Below are 18,980 nucleotides of genomic sequence, written 5' to 3'. Positions count from 1 at the left end.
GTTCCCCAGGCAGCCTGATGACCCCATCCCAGGTTGAGCAAGAGTCCCTGAGCCAGAGCTCTGCACCACATCCAGAGCCTCACAACAGGAGCTGTGCCTCTCTGAGACTTGAGTGGAGGTGAGAGGTTTATTATTTCACACATTCTGTGTGTGCCTTCATCATGCACACCCCCTATTTCTCATAAACTCCCTGCCTGCTGGGCAGGAAAAAGGAAAAGCCGAGTGGAAAGCGGGAGGGATCTGTCTGCAAGAGGCACTTGTGCCACTCACACACGCAGGTGCAACAGCCTCATCAGCTGCAGTGCCCCTGCTTCACACCGAGCCTGCATGAATAAGCTTTCCCAGATTAGCTGGTATGCTTTCCATTTAGCATTTCAAGGTATGACTGTGTTTCTGGCATGTGGCGTAATCACAGGGAAGAGTTTTGATGGATAGCAGAGGAGGAGAGGGAGAGAGATGCTCACTGAGACCGGCTGGTGCATACAGGGTCATTTACGTCTTGTCCATAAACATATGAAGTACAAGAAGAGACCCCTGGGAGACCAGTGACACTAATGGAAAAGTTAAGTGTGAGACTGTACAGCTGGACTTGATGGCTTTTATTCAGAGTTGTTATTAATTTAGACAAGGCAATCTAAAGCTGTCAGGAGTGCAACCGCTGCATTCACTTCTGTGAATTATCCTAGTCTCCATCACCTTAATAACAGGAACTCAGGTGTGGTTGTTTGTCTTAGAGGTGAGTCTCAACCTGCTGGGTTAACTTGTGATTTGGAAGGAAACAATTAACTTTCATTCTCTAATAAGTTGTGGGTTTTTTTTTAACATTGCCCTTTTAATAAGCTCTGTTTCACTTTGTCAGTAGCTGATCTGCTTGAGAGTTGTACAGGGTGAAGGTGTGAGCCCATATCCAATGCAAAATGTTGAGTAGCAGGCATTACCCTTTGTCTCACTAGAATGTGTATGGCCATCAGAGGCCATTAGTTCTGAAATTCCAAATATTCACAGGGATTTCTGATATTGTAAGGAAAGGTTGGCTCCAGCAGTGGTCAACTTTTGTCCTCGTTTGCAGTTACACTTAAGTACCAGCTGTAGCAGGTAATTGTTGTAACATTTTTTTCCTTCAAAGAGAGCATCCCTCACCTTGATGAGGATTGCAGCCTGGAAAGATCATTCTGATTCAGTGGTCTCAATTGTCACCTCTCTGATCTCACAAAATAGACTTTTCAGCTTTTGTGTATCCCCTCCTGCTTTCTCTGTACCTGGTGCATTCTCATCACCTCCTCCTCCGCACTGGCATTTGATTCATTGAGCTGCATTCTGATAGAGAAATCCCATATTAGCCCCTCTTCTTGGGAGACTGACAAAACCTTTGTGATAAATAAGCTTTCTCCTGAAGTTTGAAATAGCCTAGTGTATACCTGCCTTCATTTTTTTGTGATTCTGCACCTACAGGGTAGGGCAGAAAGCAGCTTCAGAATCAGGACATCTGTCACATGATATTTTTAAACTCTAGCTATGGAGAAGCACAAGTGATTTCATGTAATGTTAAACAACAGCTAGGTTCTCTTTCCTTTTCCTTATCTAAGGAAACATAACTCACTCTGTGCCTGTGTCCCTAATTAGTAACACTTGCAAGCCTTGACCTTTCAACAGAGAGCTCAGCTCAGCCTCATCTGTAGAGAATTGCCCCTATGATGTAGCTGTGCATAATAATAAAAACAATTAAAAACCCATTAAAATGTTAAAAAACCCCACCAAAACCCAAACCACTTAAAAGCTTAGACCCAGACTTCTCCACATTTATTCATGTTGAGCAGTAATTTGCTCTGGTAATGGTCCCAATGAGGCTGTTTTAAGATGCTGTGGACTGAAAGTAAGGCAGGCAGAGCATTGTTTAATAAATAAGCAGTTGTGTCCTTCTGCTTTGTTCGTTTATGGCTCAATGTTCTTTGTGTCCAGTTCATGATTGTTCCCTGGACCAGCCTACTTTCAACACTTTACATGTACATTTGCTCATTTGGCTTATTTTTTTCTGATTATTTCTCGTAATCTGGGGGGGTGGTGGAGGAAAGGTTGCTAAAGCACCAGCTGGAGTGAAGTGATTTTGTCCACACTGGTATCACTGCTAGGGATGACTGAAAATGTTTATTTACCAAGTGACCATAAGCCTTTTTTCTTTTTTTATGCCACAGCCATATATTGCCAGGCCTCAATTTCTTATTTCAGATCATGAAAGTGTCCTCTGTCTGAAATAATTTTAAAATTTAACTAGCTCTTATTCATAAACATGAATTTAATATACTTATCTGTCGAGTTCAGAATAAAAACCAGCAAGCCAGACTCCAAAACCAATACTTTGTCTCTCAGTTGGTTCTGTGGTCTGAAGAAAAATAATGCAATATACAATTCTTTTCTCTCTAGTCAGAGCACTTGTCCAGGGATTTCCATGGGATTTTCCTTCTGCTTTCTCTAAACTGGACTTCTCCCTTTGTATCAATCACTGAAGAAGGAAATGGTGAATCCTTAAAACCTATCCTAAAAGAGTTGTTATTGGTTGTACCTGAAATCTGACTTGTACAGGTTCTCAGATCTCCTTATTTTCACTTTGTCTCGTGGAGAAAATAATGGGTTTCGGTTTTATTCAGAGTAGAAATTATGGTAAGCCCTGGTACCAGCTGAAATATGTTGGATTCCTTTTCTAATTAGGATGAAGCTATGCTAAAAAAATTTTTTCCACCTTGAAGGTTTTACACATTAGAGAAGAAAATTTCTGCTTTTAACAGAAGGGGGTTTACTGTTACATCAGCAAAACTGGGAACAAAATCTGTGCCTGTTTTCCTTTCTTTTCTTTTTTTTTTTGTGAAGCCAATAACACTGGTTGCCCGAATATTTCTTTATTATCATGTTCAAGAACATGAATATTACTCTATTTGATCTAGTAAATAGGGATGTTTCTCCTCAGCTCCCCCCATTTTAATTCTAAAGAAAGAGTACATTCTTTTGGTAATTTATTTTCTTTCAACTGTTTAAAAAGCACTGTTAACCCCCAATTTAGAACATTTGGGGGTTTTAAATTCAGATTCAGAGTGCCTGAAAAGAATAATGTGTCTACATTTACATTACAGATTTCTGGAGCTGTGATGAAAACAAGATTAAAGAAGAAATCATTGGCAATGGAGTGCTTCAACAACTGAACTGCTGAAGTTTTTTCGGTGGAATTAAGGTATCTTTAGATCCCATTTTAGCAAAATAGTTCTCTTCTATATTGTATTCTCAATTTCAATGGGTACATATAGAAGAAAATGATGCCCTGCTACTTAAAGCGTTCAGTTTTCTAAATTTCTCTATTAATGTTGGATCTCTTGCTATTGCACATGCACCTTATACTTTTGTAAGGGCCTTTTCCTGCAGCTGTCATGCAAATAACTGTATATTTTAGATGGCTGAGATCATACCTAACTCATCTCCCTTAAAAGCTGCCATTTCAACTCCTCCTCCCCCTGCTACTTGACCCAGGCTCTGTCTGAGCTGCTCAGCTGTGGAAACAACTCAAAAGGAAACAGATAATGATGGTAAACTGGGGTGTCATGGTTCTCTTTGTGTATGGCCATTGTAATACAGATCCAGCAGGCCAACAATGACTCATCAGTGGCACCAAGCCTGCAATTTCACTGTGTTTGCAATTTCAGAGAAGAAAAGCAGCTCACAATTACATGTATTAAACTTTCAGATGATGCAGAAATTATGATGTACATCACTTATATTATCAGTCAAACTCCAGGGAGAGGACGTCAGATCTTTATGTGGCCCAGGTGCACATTTCTTATAATTTAATCAGCTCAAAGCACCCTCATTTCACCAGAGAACTCTAATTCATGCCTTGAAAACCACACCATGCCCTCTGTCTCCTCCCTGCAGCAGTCAGTAAATTACAGCTCACCATTCATAACCCTTACCTGCATTTAATCCAGCGCCCTCTGCAAGAAGTTCAGCCAGCTCTGCTCCACAAGCTGAAAATGCTGGACAAAATGCCATGAATTATCTTCATGGAGATTATGAATATCAAAAAGGACTGCTTAAAAAAACCCAACAAACCAACAAGTAGCTGGTAATTGGGTTTAGGCAAATGCAAGTGAGAAATGTATTCATGCTGACCTCTGGGAATGATGTTCCTCCGCTCAGCAAGGATGCATTTGTTGTGGGAGAGAGCAAGATACCTGTCTGTTTTCCTCTCCAATCCCTCTTTTCTGCCTCTCTTTTCTGCCCCTTTTCCTTCCCCCATTTTGTCACAGGCCAGGATTGCTGAGGAAGCAGCAGTCCTGGTGGGGACAACTCAGCTCACCTCTGGGCCAAATCACAGTCAAATTTGAAAACCCAGTTAGGTTTTCTCAGCCATCTAAAATATACAGTTATTTGCATGACAGCTGCAGGAAAAGGCACTCATAAAAGTATAAGGTGCATGTGCAACAGCAAGGGATCCAACATTAATAGATAAATTCAGAAAACTGAACACATTAAGCAGGGCATCATTTTCCTGTATATGTACCTATTGAAACTTAAAATTCAGTATAGATGAGAGAGGTGGGGTTAGAGGGATGACCTAAGTAAATGCCATGGTGGGTGGGACGCATTTCCAGAGGGCACAAATGTGATTCAGGGCTGGGAGGAGGTTTTTGAGTCGAGGTGTGTGGGTTTGGTTTTCCTACCAAGAGCTGGCTGCCAGCACGAGTGTTCCTAATTCCCGCTGGTGCTGGGGATCCTTGTGAGGATGAGGAGGGGCTGAAGGTGGGTGAGGGTCCATCCATCAGCGTGGGGGGCTCAGGGACAACCCCAGCTCTGGTCTGCACCTCTCCCCCTGCGGTTGTCCCGTGGCTGCCCCACCCTGGAAAGGTCCCATGGTCCTGAGCGCTGGAATAGCCACGTTTGTGTCCCCCAAAAAAAGCTTAATGAAGGAGCTGGGACTGCTGTTTTGAAAGCTGTCCAAAGAGGATTTGGATGCTCTTCTCTCATTAAAAAACTGGTGGGAAAACAGGTGCCAAAATCCTGGTGTTGACCTCATAAATCTGCCTGCACCAAAAAAAACTCAGGAGAGAGTTGAGAAAGACAAATGCCTCCTCAGCTGACTGGCACTGGCTGATATCACACCAGTTTCAAAGTAAGTTTTTTCTTTATATTTTTTTGTCTTTGCCTACTCCAAAATGCAGGGTGGGGATGGGGAGAAGAAACCCACCTAAGTATTTTTTTAAATGTTTTTCATTTTTAAATTATATTCTTCTCTTATTTAAATTTCATTTTAAAGGGAATTTTAAAAACAAACCCACTAGTCAACAAAACCCATTAATTTCTTTACTATTCTAGTGAAAACTATTTCTAGGTACAGAACCTGCCAGTCTTTGTAGGTATTAGCATAAACTAGGAGGAAATAATGGAAATTAAGAAATGCATCTCTTTTTCATCACCAAAGAGTATTTTTACATTCAAAGAGTGGGTGAAGAAAAGATAGTCAAAGCTTAATCTCCACTTAACAAAAATATTTCCATATGTTTTACTCATATGCATAATTCACAAGACATGAGTCACAACTGAGGAGTGAAAAAAACTTCAGTAGACACGAAGAAAAATATTAACAAAGTTACTACTTGTAACATCTTGCTTTAAAGGGGCACTCTAAAATAAAAATGCTGTGGAGGTTAGAGAGGACCAACATGCCTAATTTCTATTAGCTGACCTTTGTCATTTGGTAATCAAGGTAAATAGTGCAGGTTTTATGAAAGGAAAATAAGTTATCTTAAAAATTCATGATTCCTGCTTAACATATCTGAACTTTTATAAATTTAAAAGGTACAGAACAGCTAAAGAAATCGTATTGGCTCATTCAGAGTAGTATTAAGTGTAATAATAAAAGTCCATCCATGTGATTGTAGGGAAGTTTCTGATAGTCTGATGCGTTTCTCCTGGTGATTGAAACATTGTGTATGATGAGCTGAGACACTAGAGTATTTTTCAGGTTGATAGATTTGTCACTGTTGTCACAGTTAAAGATTAACAGGGCTCCCGTCACTTGTTCTTAGAGTTAAACAATAAACAGCAGAATAAATTAATCCTGATCATCTTTCCAGAAAGCAGCTGCTGCCCAGCAGTACCATGTGTCCCAGATCAACGTACCTCTGGTGTCTTTTTCTCTGATATTCTTGGTGGTGAGGTTAAACATGTTTCAGATCAATACAGAACGACTGAACCATGCTTTTTTTCCTTCATGTTTTTGATAATTATTCACTGTTAGCCTCTCCATAGTGGAAAGTCTGTTGCTGCATGGGAAGTGGTGTTCAGCATTTTGAAATTTAAACTCTGCAAGGGCTTTGCAGTGCAGTTTGTCACCTTGGGAGTGGAGGTGGGTGTGATGGAGCAACAGGCTGAGGCTGTACAATGACACACAAAGATCAGAACATGGAGCAAATCCCTGGAAAGCTTCAGCAAAAAGCTGTTAACAGATCTGAAAATAAGTCTGAATGGCTCTTATTGTGATGGTGACACACATCTCTCTGCAGGTTTGAGCTATGTCAGGGCAGCTGAAGCTTGTGTGTAGTTACAGAGGTGACATCACAGAGCGTATTGATATGTGCAGGTTAAGGATTCTGCTCCGTATTTATGGGACACAAAATTAGCATTGTCTGACATTTTGTGTGAGGGGTGAACACTTTAAATTTCAAGTAGATTCGAGAATTGTCAGTGCCATAGAAAGATGAAAAGTTGCTGCAAACCATTTCCCCCTTAACTTCTTTCCTGAAACACTTCCCCTTACTTATTTTAAAAGCACTGCATATTTCCCCAGACGATTTCTTGGCTTTCCTGTTCTTTTGCTGGTGCCAGCTGTCAGTGCCAGGGGTTTCTCTCCTGCCTGTTGTGATTGCAGTGTTTCTTGTGCAGGAATTGTCTGGAGGCCACAGATGGGTTTGGCTGCAGGCAGGAGACGGGGCTGACATGGCATTGACTCCCGGGCTCTCTCCGTCTGTTTCAGATTATAACCATTGACCCGGGGGTGAAAGGCTCTGGATCCCATTACCAATTCCCTGAGTCATCCCGTTCCTTACAGCAGGGCTTTAAACAGCTGATGCAGGATGCTGGTGCTCGATAGCATCTGCACTAGGAGCACTTACTCAAATTTATGGGCCAGCATAACTTTCAGGTTTTGTTTACTGAACAGCAAGTAGGTATTTTTACAGAGCTGCACTCATGAAATGCTCAAGTCCTTATGCATCTGAACTTTTTGCTGAAGACAGATATCCTGAATAAGAATTGAAGACAAGACTGAAGTTATTTTAGACTCCTGGCATACTATTATTCACAATAATATACTGGATATATTAAAAGCTCTGAATTCAGGAAATCCCCTGGTGTCACATTTTTCTAATTTGGATGCCATGGCAGTGCTTTTAATTTGTGGTTGGGACTTAGGACACTTTCTCATTACTGCTATCTGAAAAGCTACACATCTTTGCATTTCAGCCCTATTGTTCAGTGGGTGTCTCTGAATGGAGGAGAAATGAGATAAAAGGGAGCCAAAGTTAGGGAGGGGAGAACTTCTTGCTCTTGGATGCAGGTGAAAAGCTGGATCATCACCAGCCTGTCATGCTTATCAGATGATTTTTTTTCTTTCATTCTTTTCACACATTACTCTAAACAACAGATGTTGTGTCCCCTTCTGTCTGTATTATCCTCTAACCAGCTTTTGGTTGCATGACACAACACAAATGAAGCCGCTAGGCACCATCTCAAAGTTTTCACTACTTTCTTACATTTTTACATAAAAATTATGTGATCAGATGCATTGAAGACAATCACAGCACCAGAATTTGGTAGGGAAGAACTTCAGGTTTTTTGCTTCAACATAATTTTATCTCTATGGTTTGATTTTAATTTTTTTTTCTCCTCTCACTTACTCTGAAATACCTCCACTCAAAAGTGCTGCACCCTCCAAAAGTTATGTCAAATAAACCATTTTGCCCAATAGGAACAAAACTTACTTGCATAAATCTCAGATAATCTTTTGCAGAGTTAGTCTCACATAAATGTATAGAAAAGAGTTTTGTACAATAAGAACTAAAACTTAGAGTGGTCAACGTTGGATTCATGTTAAATTTCTTTTCTCCAAACAGTTAAAATGTGATACTGTTTTCATGAACTTCAAGGCAGTGTATTTATTTTAGATATAAAATGTATAAGTTACTAATGTTCCTCAGGCATCTATAAACTGGTGATTTCCCACACTGACATGTGGTTGTACTGCTATTTTTGTTGGTTTTTTTCCGTTTTTGCTGTGCTAAAATTGTCATGGATTGTCAGGGCAACAAAGAAATCGCTTCTCTATATCCTCAATGCATTTGGTTGGGAATTAATTATGCATTCTGGAAAGCAATTTTGGGACACTGGAGAAAATATGTGAAAGTGAACAGAAAAAATTTGTGCTATAGGAACAAGAGTGATATATATCTGATTTATATGGAAATATAGCAAAAAATAAGAACAAAAGTAGTCCTTTAAGGCAAATTTTCTTTAAAAAAATCACTAAAAATTATTTTTACCATTGATTGCACATCAAAATGAGGAGCAGATTTCTTATTTTTGAGTCTGTCTGATCCTCTTGTTCTTCCAGGCACCTCAAAGCCTGTAAGTAAAAGGGAGGAAACATTTAGGAAAAACAGTTTGGAAACTCTTAGTCAAGAATGGCTAGGATTTCAAATAAGAAATGGCAAAAGCAAAAAAAGAAAAAGAGCAGTCTGAAGATTTTATAGGTTTTATTGTCATTAACTGGAAAGAGGAGCAGTCTGGAAGGAAGTGGGCACATTAAATATAACTAAGTCTGCCACATTTCCATCTGCTTTTATGTACCTAAACCAGAAAGGAGCCACCTGCTAATCAGAAGCGCCACGACTCATTTATGAATGCAATTAGTCTTTTTTAGTTAATTGTTTTAATTAGTTTGGAAATCTTTAAACATATGGGAAAACAGCAGAAGATCAAAAGATAACAGTGCTGCAAATGAAAGTCATGAAAATATGATGAGTAATCAAAGGAGTTCAGGGCAAATTCTTGAAAATTGCAGCATAAACAAGGTTGTGGTAAAAATAAGAATTAAAACCCTAGCCAATCTAAATAAAACATTATCTAAACAAACAAAACATGTTAAAAATGGGAGAGGGAGTAAAGCAGTGGAAATTGTGTCCCCAGTGCCTTGGTACCTTCCTCACCTCCAAAAATCCCGTGATATAAACACAGACTGGGGAAAAGGCATATAAAAAAAAGCTCAGTTCACCATATTTAAGTGTTCTGCTTAAGTACACAGACCTTCTTTGTCTAGGCTTTAGCTGGTTCTTTTTATACCCTTTTTGTTTCTTCAGTTACTTTCATGTAAAAACCCCACAAAAGAAGGTTATTTACATACCGCACACTGCCTTTAAAGGCAGCAATAACTGAGGTTCTAGATTTTCTCGAGACTTTTGCCCACTTTTTTGCGTTGCTACAGCTGTGAGCACAGCAAAATCCATCCATGGAATCTGTACAAAAAAGATATTGCAGCTCTGTGGAAGCTTTCACTGAGGATGAGGAGCAGAGCACGTTGGTGCTCTGCAATCTGCCTTTGGAAGCAGAGTTTTGGGGCTGGGACAGTATTGGATTAATTTGTTGACACTGTTTTCGACCTGCCAGTTGTTGATTTTGGTTTAGTTCTGGTCAGTGATATTCCTGGCCTTTTGGGGTAAATTCCATGCCTTGAGCAACTTCAGTGAAGCCCCTGGATGAGCCCTGATTCTTTAGGAGGTTTGCATTTCTATGATGTATCCATGTAAAAGTCCATTCCCACTCATTTTTCTCTTGAAAGAGAAGTTCCTGGGAAATTAATTTCACCCGTCCTTCTGCCAATCTGCACTTCCAGGGTCAAATCATCCCAGGGCCAAGAATTTGAGGATGTGTACCTGATACTTTGGAGGCTGCTGGAAGCATTTTTGCTGCTTGGCATCGCAGGGGGCACCCCTAATTTTAGCCCTTCCCAGCTGGAATGTCCCTGCTGGAGGGGTTTTTGGATGCATCAATGCAAAGAATGGATGCATCCATTTCATGCAGCAGAGCAACAGTGTCATTTTACAGGCTGGTTGGCACAAATGTGTTGGTTTAGGTGAATTCAGGAGGTGTCTGGGTTGTGCAACCTTGGTTTTTTTATGAAAGAGAGCACCCAGGTAGACTGCAAGACACTGGGAGTGTCAGGGAATGATTGGCTTGTAGCATGAAACAGACTTTTGGGATAAAGATGAGGAAGAGTGAGTTTTAATTAAAAATCCTCTCAGCTTATCTTCTCACTCAGGGGAACATGATTTTTCATCCATTAAAAGCAACTGGAGCATTACAGCTATTTTTAATTTTTTTTTCTGGAAGGAGAGCGAGTTCCTAATAGAGTGAGGCTTGCACTGTGCAATTCAGAAAATTCAAATGGGCCCCATTTGCTCTTCTGTGTAGAGGAGCAGTTTCTCCACTCACACTGAACACCCATCAGGCTAAACAGGGAGCCAGCCATCAGCTGAATTAAACAAAACCCAGGGAATTGCAGGGAAACTTTGGAAAAAGGCCTCAGCTTGAAGAGGAATGAAAGAGCAGCGTGAAGTCTGGATGTTTGCAAGCAGAAATTTACAGGTTTTGAGTCCCCAAAATACTGGTTCACCTGCTCTGTTGTTGGAATTGATCTGCATAGACAGGTCAAGGTTTGGCAGTTATTAGCAAGTTGTCAATAAATCAATAACTGATGTAAAACCACATGAATTGAGCAGGTTTTTTGTCACCTGTGATGCTTGTGAACAGCAAGGTTAGGCTGTTGTGAGAGACTGGAAAATGGAAACACTGGACAGCAGAGAACTTTTTGTTCTTCTATGATACTTGTGATGTTTCCCAGAGTTATTATAGCTTCTCCATGCCTTAAATAGTATGTGTGTTGTATTGATATTATTGCTTCTTTGTTTTGTAGTTAAAAAAATAGGGCCTATATCAGACAGCAAATTAACTTTTTTCCTCTACATACAATGCTTATTTTGTAATGGAGGAAAGTGAAAAAAGGAGTAAACAATCCCACAACTTACTCCTTTACTTCAATTACTAAAGAAAAAGTGAATAAGAGCAGGTGTTTGAAAAACCCTTTCATATAAAGATTTTCACTTTCTTTGGAAAGCAAGAACATTGAAGTGAATCTACAATTCCTGGTTTACTCTAGAAACACTAACACTGACCTCCCTCTAATCCTTTTGACCTACTGTTGTGAGGCTGCTTATAGACAGAAATAGAAACCCCATGCTGTCAGTCAGGGCATCCTTAATTTCTCATCCTGAGTAAAATCAAACTAAATCCTTTGTGAAAGAGCTCATAATTCTTTTCCTTTCTTGCAGCTGAGAAGGATCATAATGGAAAGCGACACTGAAAAATCACAGGTGGGCAAGAGTTGTGGCAACACCTTTTAGAGCTGAAAAATATCCATCCAAGAGATGAAAGGATGTGGGTTTGATGGCTTTCTGCTTGTCTGTTTGGGGTTGGTTGGGTTGGGGTTTTTTTTTGTGTGTGTGTGTGTGAGTGCTCCTACAAACAGCCTCTTTTTTATGTGTGAAACTACCTTCCTTTAAAGGGGAAATTGCTAATTAAGTTAGAAATTAGTATAATTTTCTTTTTAAACCATTTCAGAGCCATGGGACAGTGGGGGTGTTCAGCTAGGCTGTTAGACTCGCTGTAGGCCAAAGCAAAACCCCTAAAATGCCTTCAGCATTGATGTGAGGACCTCAGAAATATTGGTTTGCACAAGAAGATCTTTCTCTTTTAGGCAGTTTGACTTGTAAATGTAGACAGAGACTAAATAAATTCCAGTTTGTAGAGCTGGGTATCTTCATAAAATACTTTTAGTTATATATGGAGATATCAACAAAAAGAAAAGGGAAGGATTAAAGAGAAAAGCAATTTTTAGAGAAGTCCTGGTAGGTTTAGATGTCTTGAAAGAGACTGTCCAAGTAAGAAGAAAATCAGAATTCAAGTTGCATGTATTCATAAAAAATTGATTAGAAGGGCTCATGTGCTTCTGGAAGATAACCTGACCCTAGGAAAAAATAAAAAAATATTGTGACTATTTCTCTTTAAGAGCTAATTGATGTTTTTGCCACTTTCTTTACCTTTTAGTCCCTTTATTTAATTATAACTGTTACTGTGTCTTGGCTCCTCATTTATGCTAAGGCGGTTTTGATTATGTAAAAGAATGGGTTGCACAAACATCACTCAGGATGGGGTTTGGTATTAATGAACCTGCTCTTGGGTTGAGGACTGCAATACATCACCTTTATTGATTCTCTAGGGCTCTATTTTATTACTATTATTATTATTATTCCATATCTTCCTTTAGTGAGCTATGGTAAGATATTTTCTGTGTATCAAATAGCTTGGATAATGGGTTGCCCCTGCAAATATCAAGCAATTCGAGTGCTGGATTTCCATCCCAGGACAGGTCAGGACCAATTGCTCTTGGGGTCAGAATAGAACTGGTGGTGCAGCCGTAGTTCAGAGCAGCACAGAGATTTTATGAAGCCTTCTGTTTCCATGAAGTCCCTCATTTGCCCACAAAGTTCCTCATTTAAAGTAAGTAAATGTGTCTGAATGCTTCACAGTATTTGAGTGTTTAAAAAAATCAGTGAAAATGAGATGTGACCGAATTACTGAATTTTTTTTGAGTTACTTGGAAGCACGTGGATATTGAGGTGATTGCTCCTTACTTCTTTTTGGAGTGATAGATAACAGCAACTGATCAGGGATCCTATTGCTTGTAGGAATGGGTTTGATTAGGAGAAAATGCATCTCAGCTCCAGGATCAGGTTTCTCCTAAAAGAAATGTACAACCAGTTGGGTGTCTGTAGCAGATGCTGAGTATTTTAGGTGTTCAAACCCCAGACAGCAGATATTCAGGTGTAAACTCATGTCTGTGTGTGCTGGTGCCACTGGCGACTCAGGACTGGCTCTCCCACACCCCAAGCTTAGTGTGAATGTGTGTGTTTGTTTATATAAAGTGGATATCTATCACTAAGAATGACTGAAGCATTCACTACTCCTAAAAAATGGCCTAAAGAAAGTATTTTGAGAGATCCTGAATCATGTTTTTCCCAAAAAAACACCTTCTGTATAGAGAAATTACATATAAAATCAAACTGCAAACCGTTGTGAATTTTTGAGCTTAAAATATAATTACAATATTTATATTGTTTTCTTCATCAGGTTGTGCTTTAAAGTCACAAGATGCCATCAGTTTTGGGGAGAAATCTCTATCAAGGTCATTCTCTTTCCTGCATCAGTTGCTCACTTACACTGGGAGGACCCTGCAGCACACGGCGGTACCTTGAGATGCCAATTACTCTGATTTGGAATTTTGTGTACAGTAATTAAACAACCAGGTAGCAGCAGACATGTGTTGCCCTGAGATAACACGCTCCTTGGAAGTATCATGAGGCAGGAGGTGGAATGAGTGCCTCCAGTGACCTGGGAAACGCATTTATCTCAGCGCTGCACGAGCCTGGGGGGGCATTGCCACTGTACACCAGCTACCAGCATTATTAGCTGCACTGTGATTGATTGCACCATGTCAAACATATGTTTAAAACATGTTCAGCCTTGTGCATCATGTGATAATTATGTCTGACTCTGAAGGACCAATATATCAGGTGTGAGGCGATAGGAGCATGAAGTGTTTGGGGTTTTTTTGTTTTCACTGGGATACGCATGACTGGCAAAAGTTATCTTGAGAGGGACTTGAGCTCCAGAGTGGCACAGCTTCAACAAACCCAACATCCATAATGCAGGAGAGTGCTCACATGTAATTGGCTCAAGTGGAGCATTCAGAGCTGGTGTGTATTATTCCTTTTTTTACAAATACATTTGTGCATGTGAGTGTTTGCATGCCCAGAGTGATCTCCACTGTGTTTATTTTCAACCCATGATTATTTTTGCCCCCTGCCTGGTGCTGTGAGCTGTTTCATTTTTCAGGTGACTGACAAGGAGCATTTTTTCCAGCAGCACTGAACAGCCTGGCACTGTCCCTGGGATGAGGGTTGGCTGCTCAGCATAGCCCTGGCAGACAAAGGGCTTTGTGCTGCCTGCTCCTGCCCACAGCTCCACATCACACACAGGAGAAAGGTCTATCTTTAATCTGAGCTGCTCAGGAAATCAAAGGGGGGCGATTAAAACAAGAGCAGTGACTGATTTCCGTAGGAGATCGCTTTCCTGTTTCATTTGATATAATGAACAGGAGAATCAAAGCAAGGTTAGAAGCCCCTTGCACCTTCTTTTCCAGCAATTTCTGTGATGTCAGTTCACAAGGTATTACAATAATGGAACACATGTGCGATAATGATTTTAGAAAATGTCCTTTTTTTACCTTAGAATAATTTACATATAGCTGCTCTGGCAAGGTGTGTGCCTTGTGAGTCACCAGGCTTGTAGTTAAACATGTTAAAGCTGATTAAATCTGCAGCTGTTTGTTTCTTCGCATTCTTTTAATTTTTGCTAAAAATAGCCCCAGTGCCTTCATAAGGAGTAAATTTCAAAGGTACGGTGAGATGTTTCTTCAGCATTGGATTTGAACAGCCAGTAATGAACAACAAGAATCTGGTTTGTGCTCAGAGGAAAGAGCATTGAGAGGAAGGCAGGAGCTGTGGGAAGAGTCCCCAGGCTTGGCTGGGCTGTCAGGTGCAACCTCCTGACTCGGGGATTGCTCTGCTCACTTTCAGCCAGCGAAGGATGGTGGGTGTCCCTGGCAGCTCCACCTGAAGGTCTCCCTTTGCACTCATTCAGGGGCGGCCCAGGAGCCACCTCCTGCTGCCTTTGCAGGAGAATGTGACAGAGACATTTCCTGGGCTGGCACCAGCGCAGTGACCCCAGGTCCCCCCCCAGCTCTCACCGTGTGGAAGCGCAGGGATTGCTGTAATGGGGAGGGAAGCGTTGTGTCCTTTGCTGGCAATGCCTCCCTGCAAGTGCAATGTGCTTCTCTCATGTGTTTTAGACAAGTTGGTGATTTTTTTTCCCCCCCTTTTTGTTTTGCTTCTGGAAAATGAGGTTAAGGTGGTAGTGCAGGATCTTGGCTTATTCAGTGCTGCCTTTCTTTGCACTTCAGTGGAATCCACATGGGAGGGTGGTATTCAGCTCTGCATTACTGCTATTTCTCACTTTAATGACCCTGGTAAATCTTTAATGATTGCCATCACTGTCAGAAGGGCACAAAGGGCCCTCATCTGTCTTGATGCAACCTAAGAAAGTATGTTCACAGATGTCAGTTAAAATAATGGCATTGCTGGTAGGTCACTTGGATTTTTATGGGTACCCACCTCTTCTTGCAAAAAGCAGCATGGAAATTCCACTCATAATCATTATAATCACTTAAAAAAAAAACCCTAAATGTCCATGTCTCAGATTTTGTTTTGATTAAGTAGGGCAGCACGTTCCAGACAAAAAGAATTGGGGCAGGTACTTCACAGGAATGGGCCTTCTCATTTCAGTGTTCCAGAGCACCTGAGATATAAGCTCTTATTTTAAATTAGGTATTTCCAAGGGTGAGATTTTCATCCAACACTTGCTTGAAATTCTGTGTTAGAGGAATTCATTCAACATTAGGACAAAGATTCTTCCACCACTTAAACATTGCTTCATCACGAGTGATTTCTCTATCCCAGCATAGCCTTTAAGACATAATTGTCTGAAATTATGGGGTGTGTTAGCAACCCTGAGAGTTAGAAACTGGATATGCACATCTCCTCTTCTCATTAATAGCACTTGCCTGCCTAATTCACTGAGCAGCACAGAGAAAATGGAGCCCTGTGGGTCAGCATCAATGGATTCAATGAGGTCTTCACCCTCTAAAAATGTCATTAGTGGGAGAAAGAGCTGGCTGTGGGCCCTGGTGTTTGCTATGGCCCTCTGGAGAGCGTAAATCTGACACAGAGGTGCTCAGGCTTGCCTGGGAAAGCTCCCACCCATTGTTCCATTGTCTACCACTCTTGTTCCCCCCATTTCTCCGGTGTCACCAGCTCATCTCAGTGTAGGGACAGAAACTGAGCCATTGCCACCTATCTCCACTCGTCCCAAAATTAAATGTTCATGGTAAGCCAACCCACGTCTTTAAGAGAGTTCACTTCCCACCAGAAGTTGTCCCTATAGAGATTTTCATTCCTGGTTCAGTTGCAAGGCTCAAACTGAGTTTGCAGGTTGATCTGGACAATGAGAAGGTTTTTCTGGTTGTTTCTAAAGCAGGGACTTGGTGGTACTTCTGCTTAGTGGTGATGGAATGTGGGATCAGATTAATCTGTCTCCTGGAGTTGGGTATTTTTGATTTCCTTATCATAATGTAATCAACTACATACTAAATGTAAATTTTTCTTGCTTTCCACAGACATTTCAAGGCATGCTATCTCTGAACCTGACCAGTAAAATGTGGGTTTATTTAAGAATCCTCCTTCTTGGGCTGTTCTTCAAAACAGAAAAAACTTGAGAACTTTTTTGCCGTATGTGGAAGTTAGTGTTTGAATCCATATAACATCCAGAGCATGAGATTAGGGTGGATGGCCTAGCAAAACACTATGTAATCTTATTAAAAGCCCTAAAAATGTATTCAAGCTCTAGTGGGTCATTATTTTATTCGTAAGCCATATATTCATAGCAGATTTTTATTACACTTCTATATTCACCTAACTTTGTAGTCTCTTTTGATTTTGTTTTTGTCTGCAGTTATTTTCCACTTCTAAGACATTTGATCTCTGTTTTCCTTCTGCCTCTTTGTACAGATTACTAGAAAGGAGCTCAATTACAATTTTGTCTCTGATGTGGATATTTCTTTATTGAAGGTTGTACAAAGGCATCCTTCCTCAAGCTCCATTTCAAACAGGGCTTCAAATACAAACTAAAAAAAAAAAAAAAAAAAAATAAACAGCTAATCTGAGCAGGCCAAGACATGCTTAATTTCAACTTTCATGGCTGTGTGCTTGGTACAATGTCAACAGCAAATATTCACCATCTTCTGTGCTAAACAATTTGAGCAGTCTCAGGCCTTCTAATTTTCTATTTGAGGACTTTATGTAGAGCTCCTTAAAAAAAATAGGTTCTTGAAGAACATATCATAGTACTGTATTCAGCTGTAATTTGAGGATGCAGAATTCCTCTGTTAAATATGCATTTCCCCCCCTTGGATGTGGGATTTCCTGTCAGCATTTTGTGTTTCCCTGCTGCAAATAAACATAGCACAGATCTTTTCAGTCTGTGATGAGGCAATATGAGAGTATTCTTCTGGGAATACATCTTTTACATGTGTTAATATAAACTATGCAATAGTTCCTCAGTTAAAATTTTCACTTAAAAATGTTTTAACCTGCTTTGGCAGATATGGATTTATAGAAAGACTGTTCACCCTACACTTACAGCACTTACTGTGATTGCTGGGTGAGTTCTGTCAGAATTTATGAGCAATGATGTTAATTAGCTGAATTATACATTTTATTAGATACAATTTTCCAGCCATATAATTCTTGGAATCTGAAAGACGAAAATTGACCTGCTTGGAGTTTATTCCACTGTCAAGGCTAGAGATTTTTAGTCTTTCTCTGTAGGCATGTTTTTAAGTAAGGATGTGATTGTTTTCATCCATTTCCATGCCATGTTGTAATATTTTCTTAATGTTATTTTGTCTTCAGACATCTCTGAGGTGAGAATCCAGCTGATGTAGCTGCTTGTTTAGGGAGAGAGGGATGCACAGCTGAGTTTTCCCCTGATGGTTGGTATATAAAGACTAGATAGGAAAATCTTTCTCTTAAAGAAGGCTTGGACTTTAAGATGTTAAACATAAAACTCTCTCAAGATATTTGAAATTGCTGCAATTGATGTTAAGGAGATATTTCAGAGACAGCTGGTATTTGTGTTCAAACTTAGGTCCTGACTACTCTGCAGGATACAGGACTATTCTGCATGGACTCCTAACCTCAAAGGAACAATCTTACTGCTAATCTTTCCTTACTGAGGAAAGCAGTTTTTCTTGCTTTAACAAAAAATAATAACAACAACAACAATTTTATCCTAGGAAGATCCTGGATGGAAAGCAAAACAAAAACATTGCTTCTTTCCAACCTCTGAATGGCAAGAGATGATGGCAACTGAGCTGCACTTGCACCTGATGGGGACAGGAATTGCCACACTTCGCAGAAAATGTCACCATTTTTCAAAGTATCAAATCCAGATCTGACTGACAAACTGAACATGCTAAATGGTTGTTGGGTGTGGGGGAGAGGATGCTTCAATAAAACACAGAGGGAAGAGGAACCAAATGGCATTTGCAAGATGAAGGCTACAGCTTGGACCCACAGGTGCCTGGTGAGCCTGAAATCCCTCACATCCTGAGACCTCCAGGAGGCTCAGGAAAGGACCCAGATGCTCCAACCTCTCTCAGGCAGGCATCTCCCCAGGTGCCATCTCATGCCCATGATTCCACTGTAAGTTTGTATTTGTTTATGTATCTTAACTGTGTAATTTGAACTGAAGATAACGAGGGTTATGCCTACTTGCACAAGAAATGTATTTGGCCCAGCATCTTAGTAAGCATTAGGTCTGAAAAGTAGAGTGAAATTGTCCTAATTACGTTCTTTATTGCTTGCTTTATGAGGTTCTAAATCAGGAATTATGCTAAGTCTTCCCTGTTTTCCCCCAGGTCGTCTTACTGGCTGATTTTGTTCTTCCTAGAAAAAAATTGTTGTTATTGTTATTATTTTTTGTTAAAACAAGAAAAACTTTTCAATATCTCGCCTTTAAGACAGCTTGGGGAAATTTTCCTTTTGATCTTCATTCATTTTTTTGCCCTTATGTAAACTTGAATTTACACTCCACCTCTTACTGGCAATCTGCCACATCCTTCTGAGTTCTCATTTATTTGTCTCTCTTTC

General features: G+C 40.2%; 1 long non-coding RNA gene across 1 annotated transcript; it reads left to right on the top strand.

Moving 5' to 3' along the window:
- Positions 1-3,131: 3,131 nt before the first annotated feature.
- On the top strand, positions 3,132-14,513 carry LOC108446631. Its single transcript, XR_001861895.1, has 3 exons — positions 3,132-3,223; positions 11,427-11,468; positions 13,285-14,513. It is a non-coding gene; the product is annotated as an uncharacterized LOC108446631 (long non-coding RNA).
- Positions 14,514-18,980: the final 4,467 nt, after the last annotated feature.

Source organism: Corvus brachyrhynchos, unplaced genomic scaffold, assembly GCF_000691975.1.
Source record: "Corvus brachyrhynchos isolate BGI_N302 unplaced genomic scaffold, ASM69197v1 scaffold55, whole genome shotgun sequence".
Taxonomy (NCBI): domain Eukaryota; kingdom Metazoa; phylum Chordata; class Aves; order Passeriformes; family Corvidae; genus Corvus; species Corvus brachyrhynchos.
The sequence above is the reverse complement of the archived record's forward strand: the minus strand, read 5'-3'. Positions and strand labels throughout refer to the sequence as shown.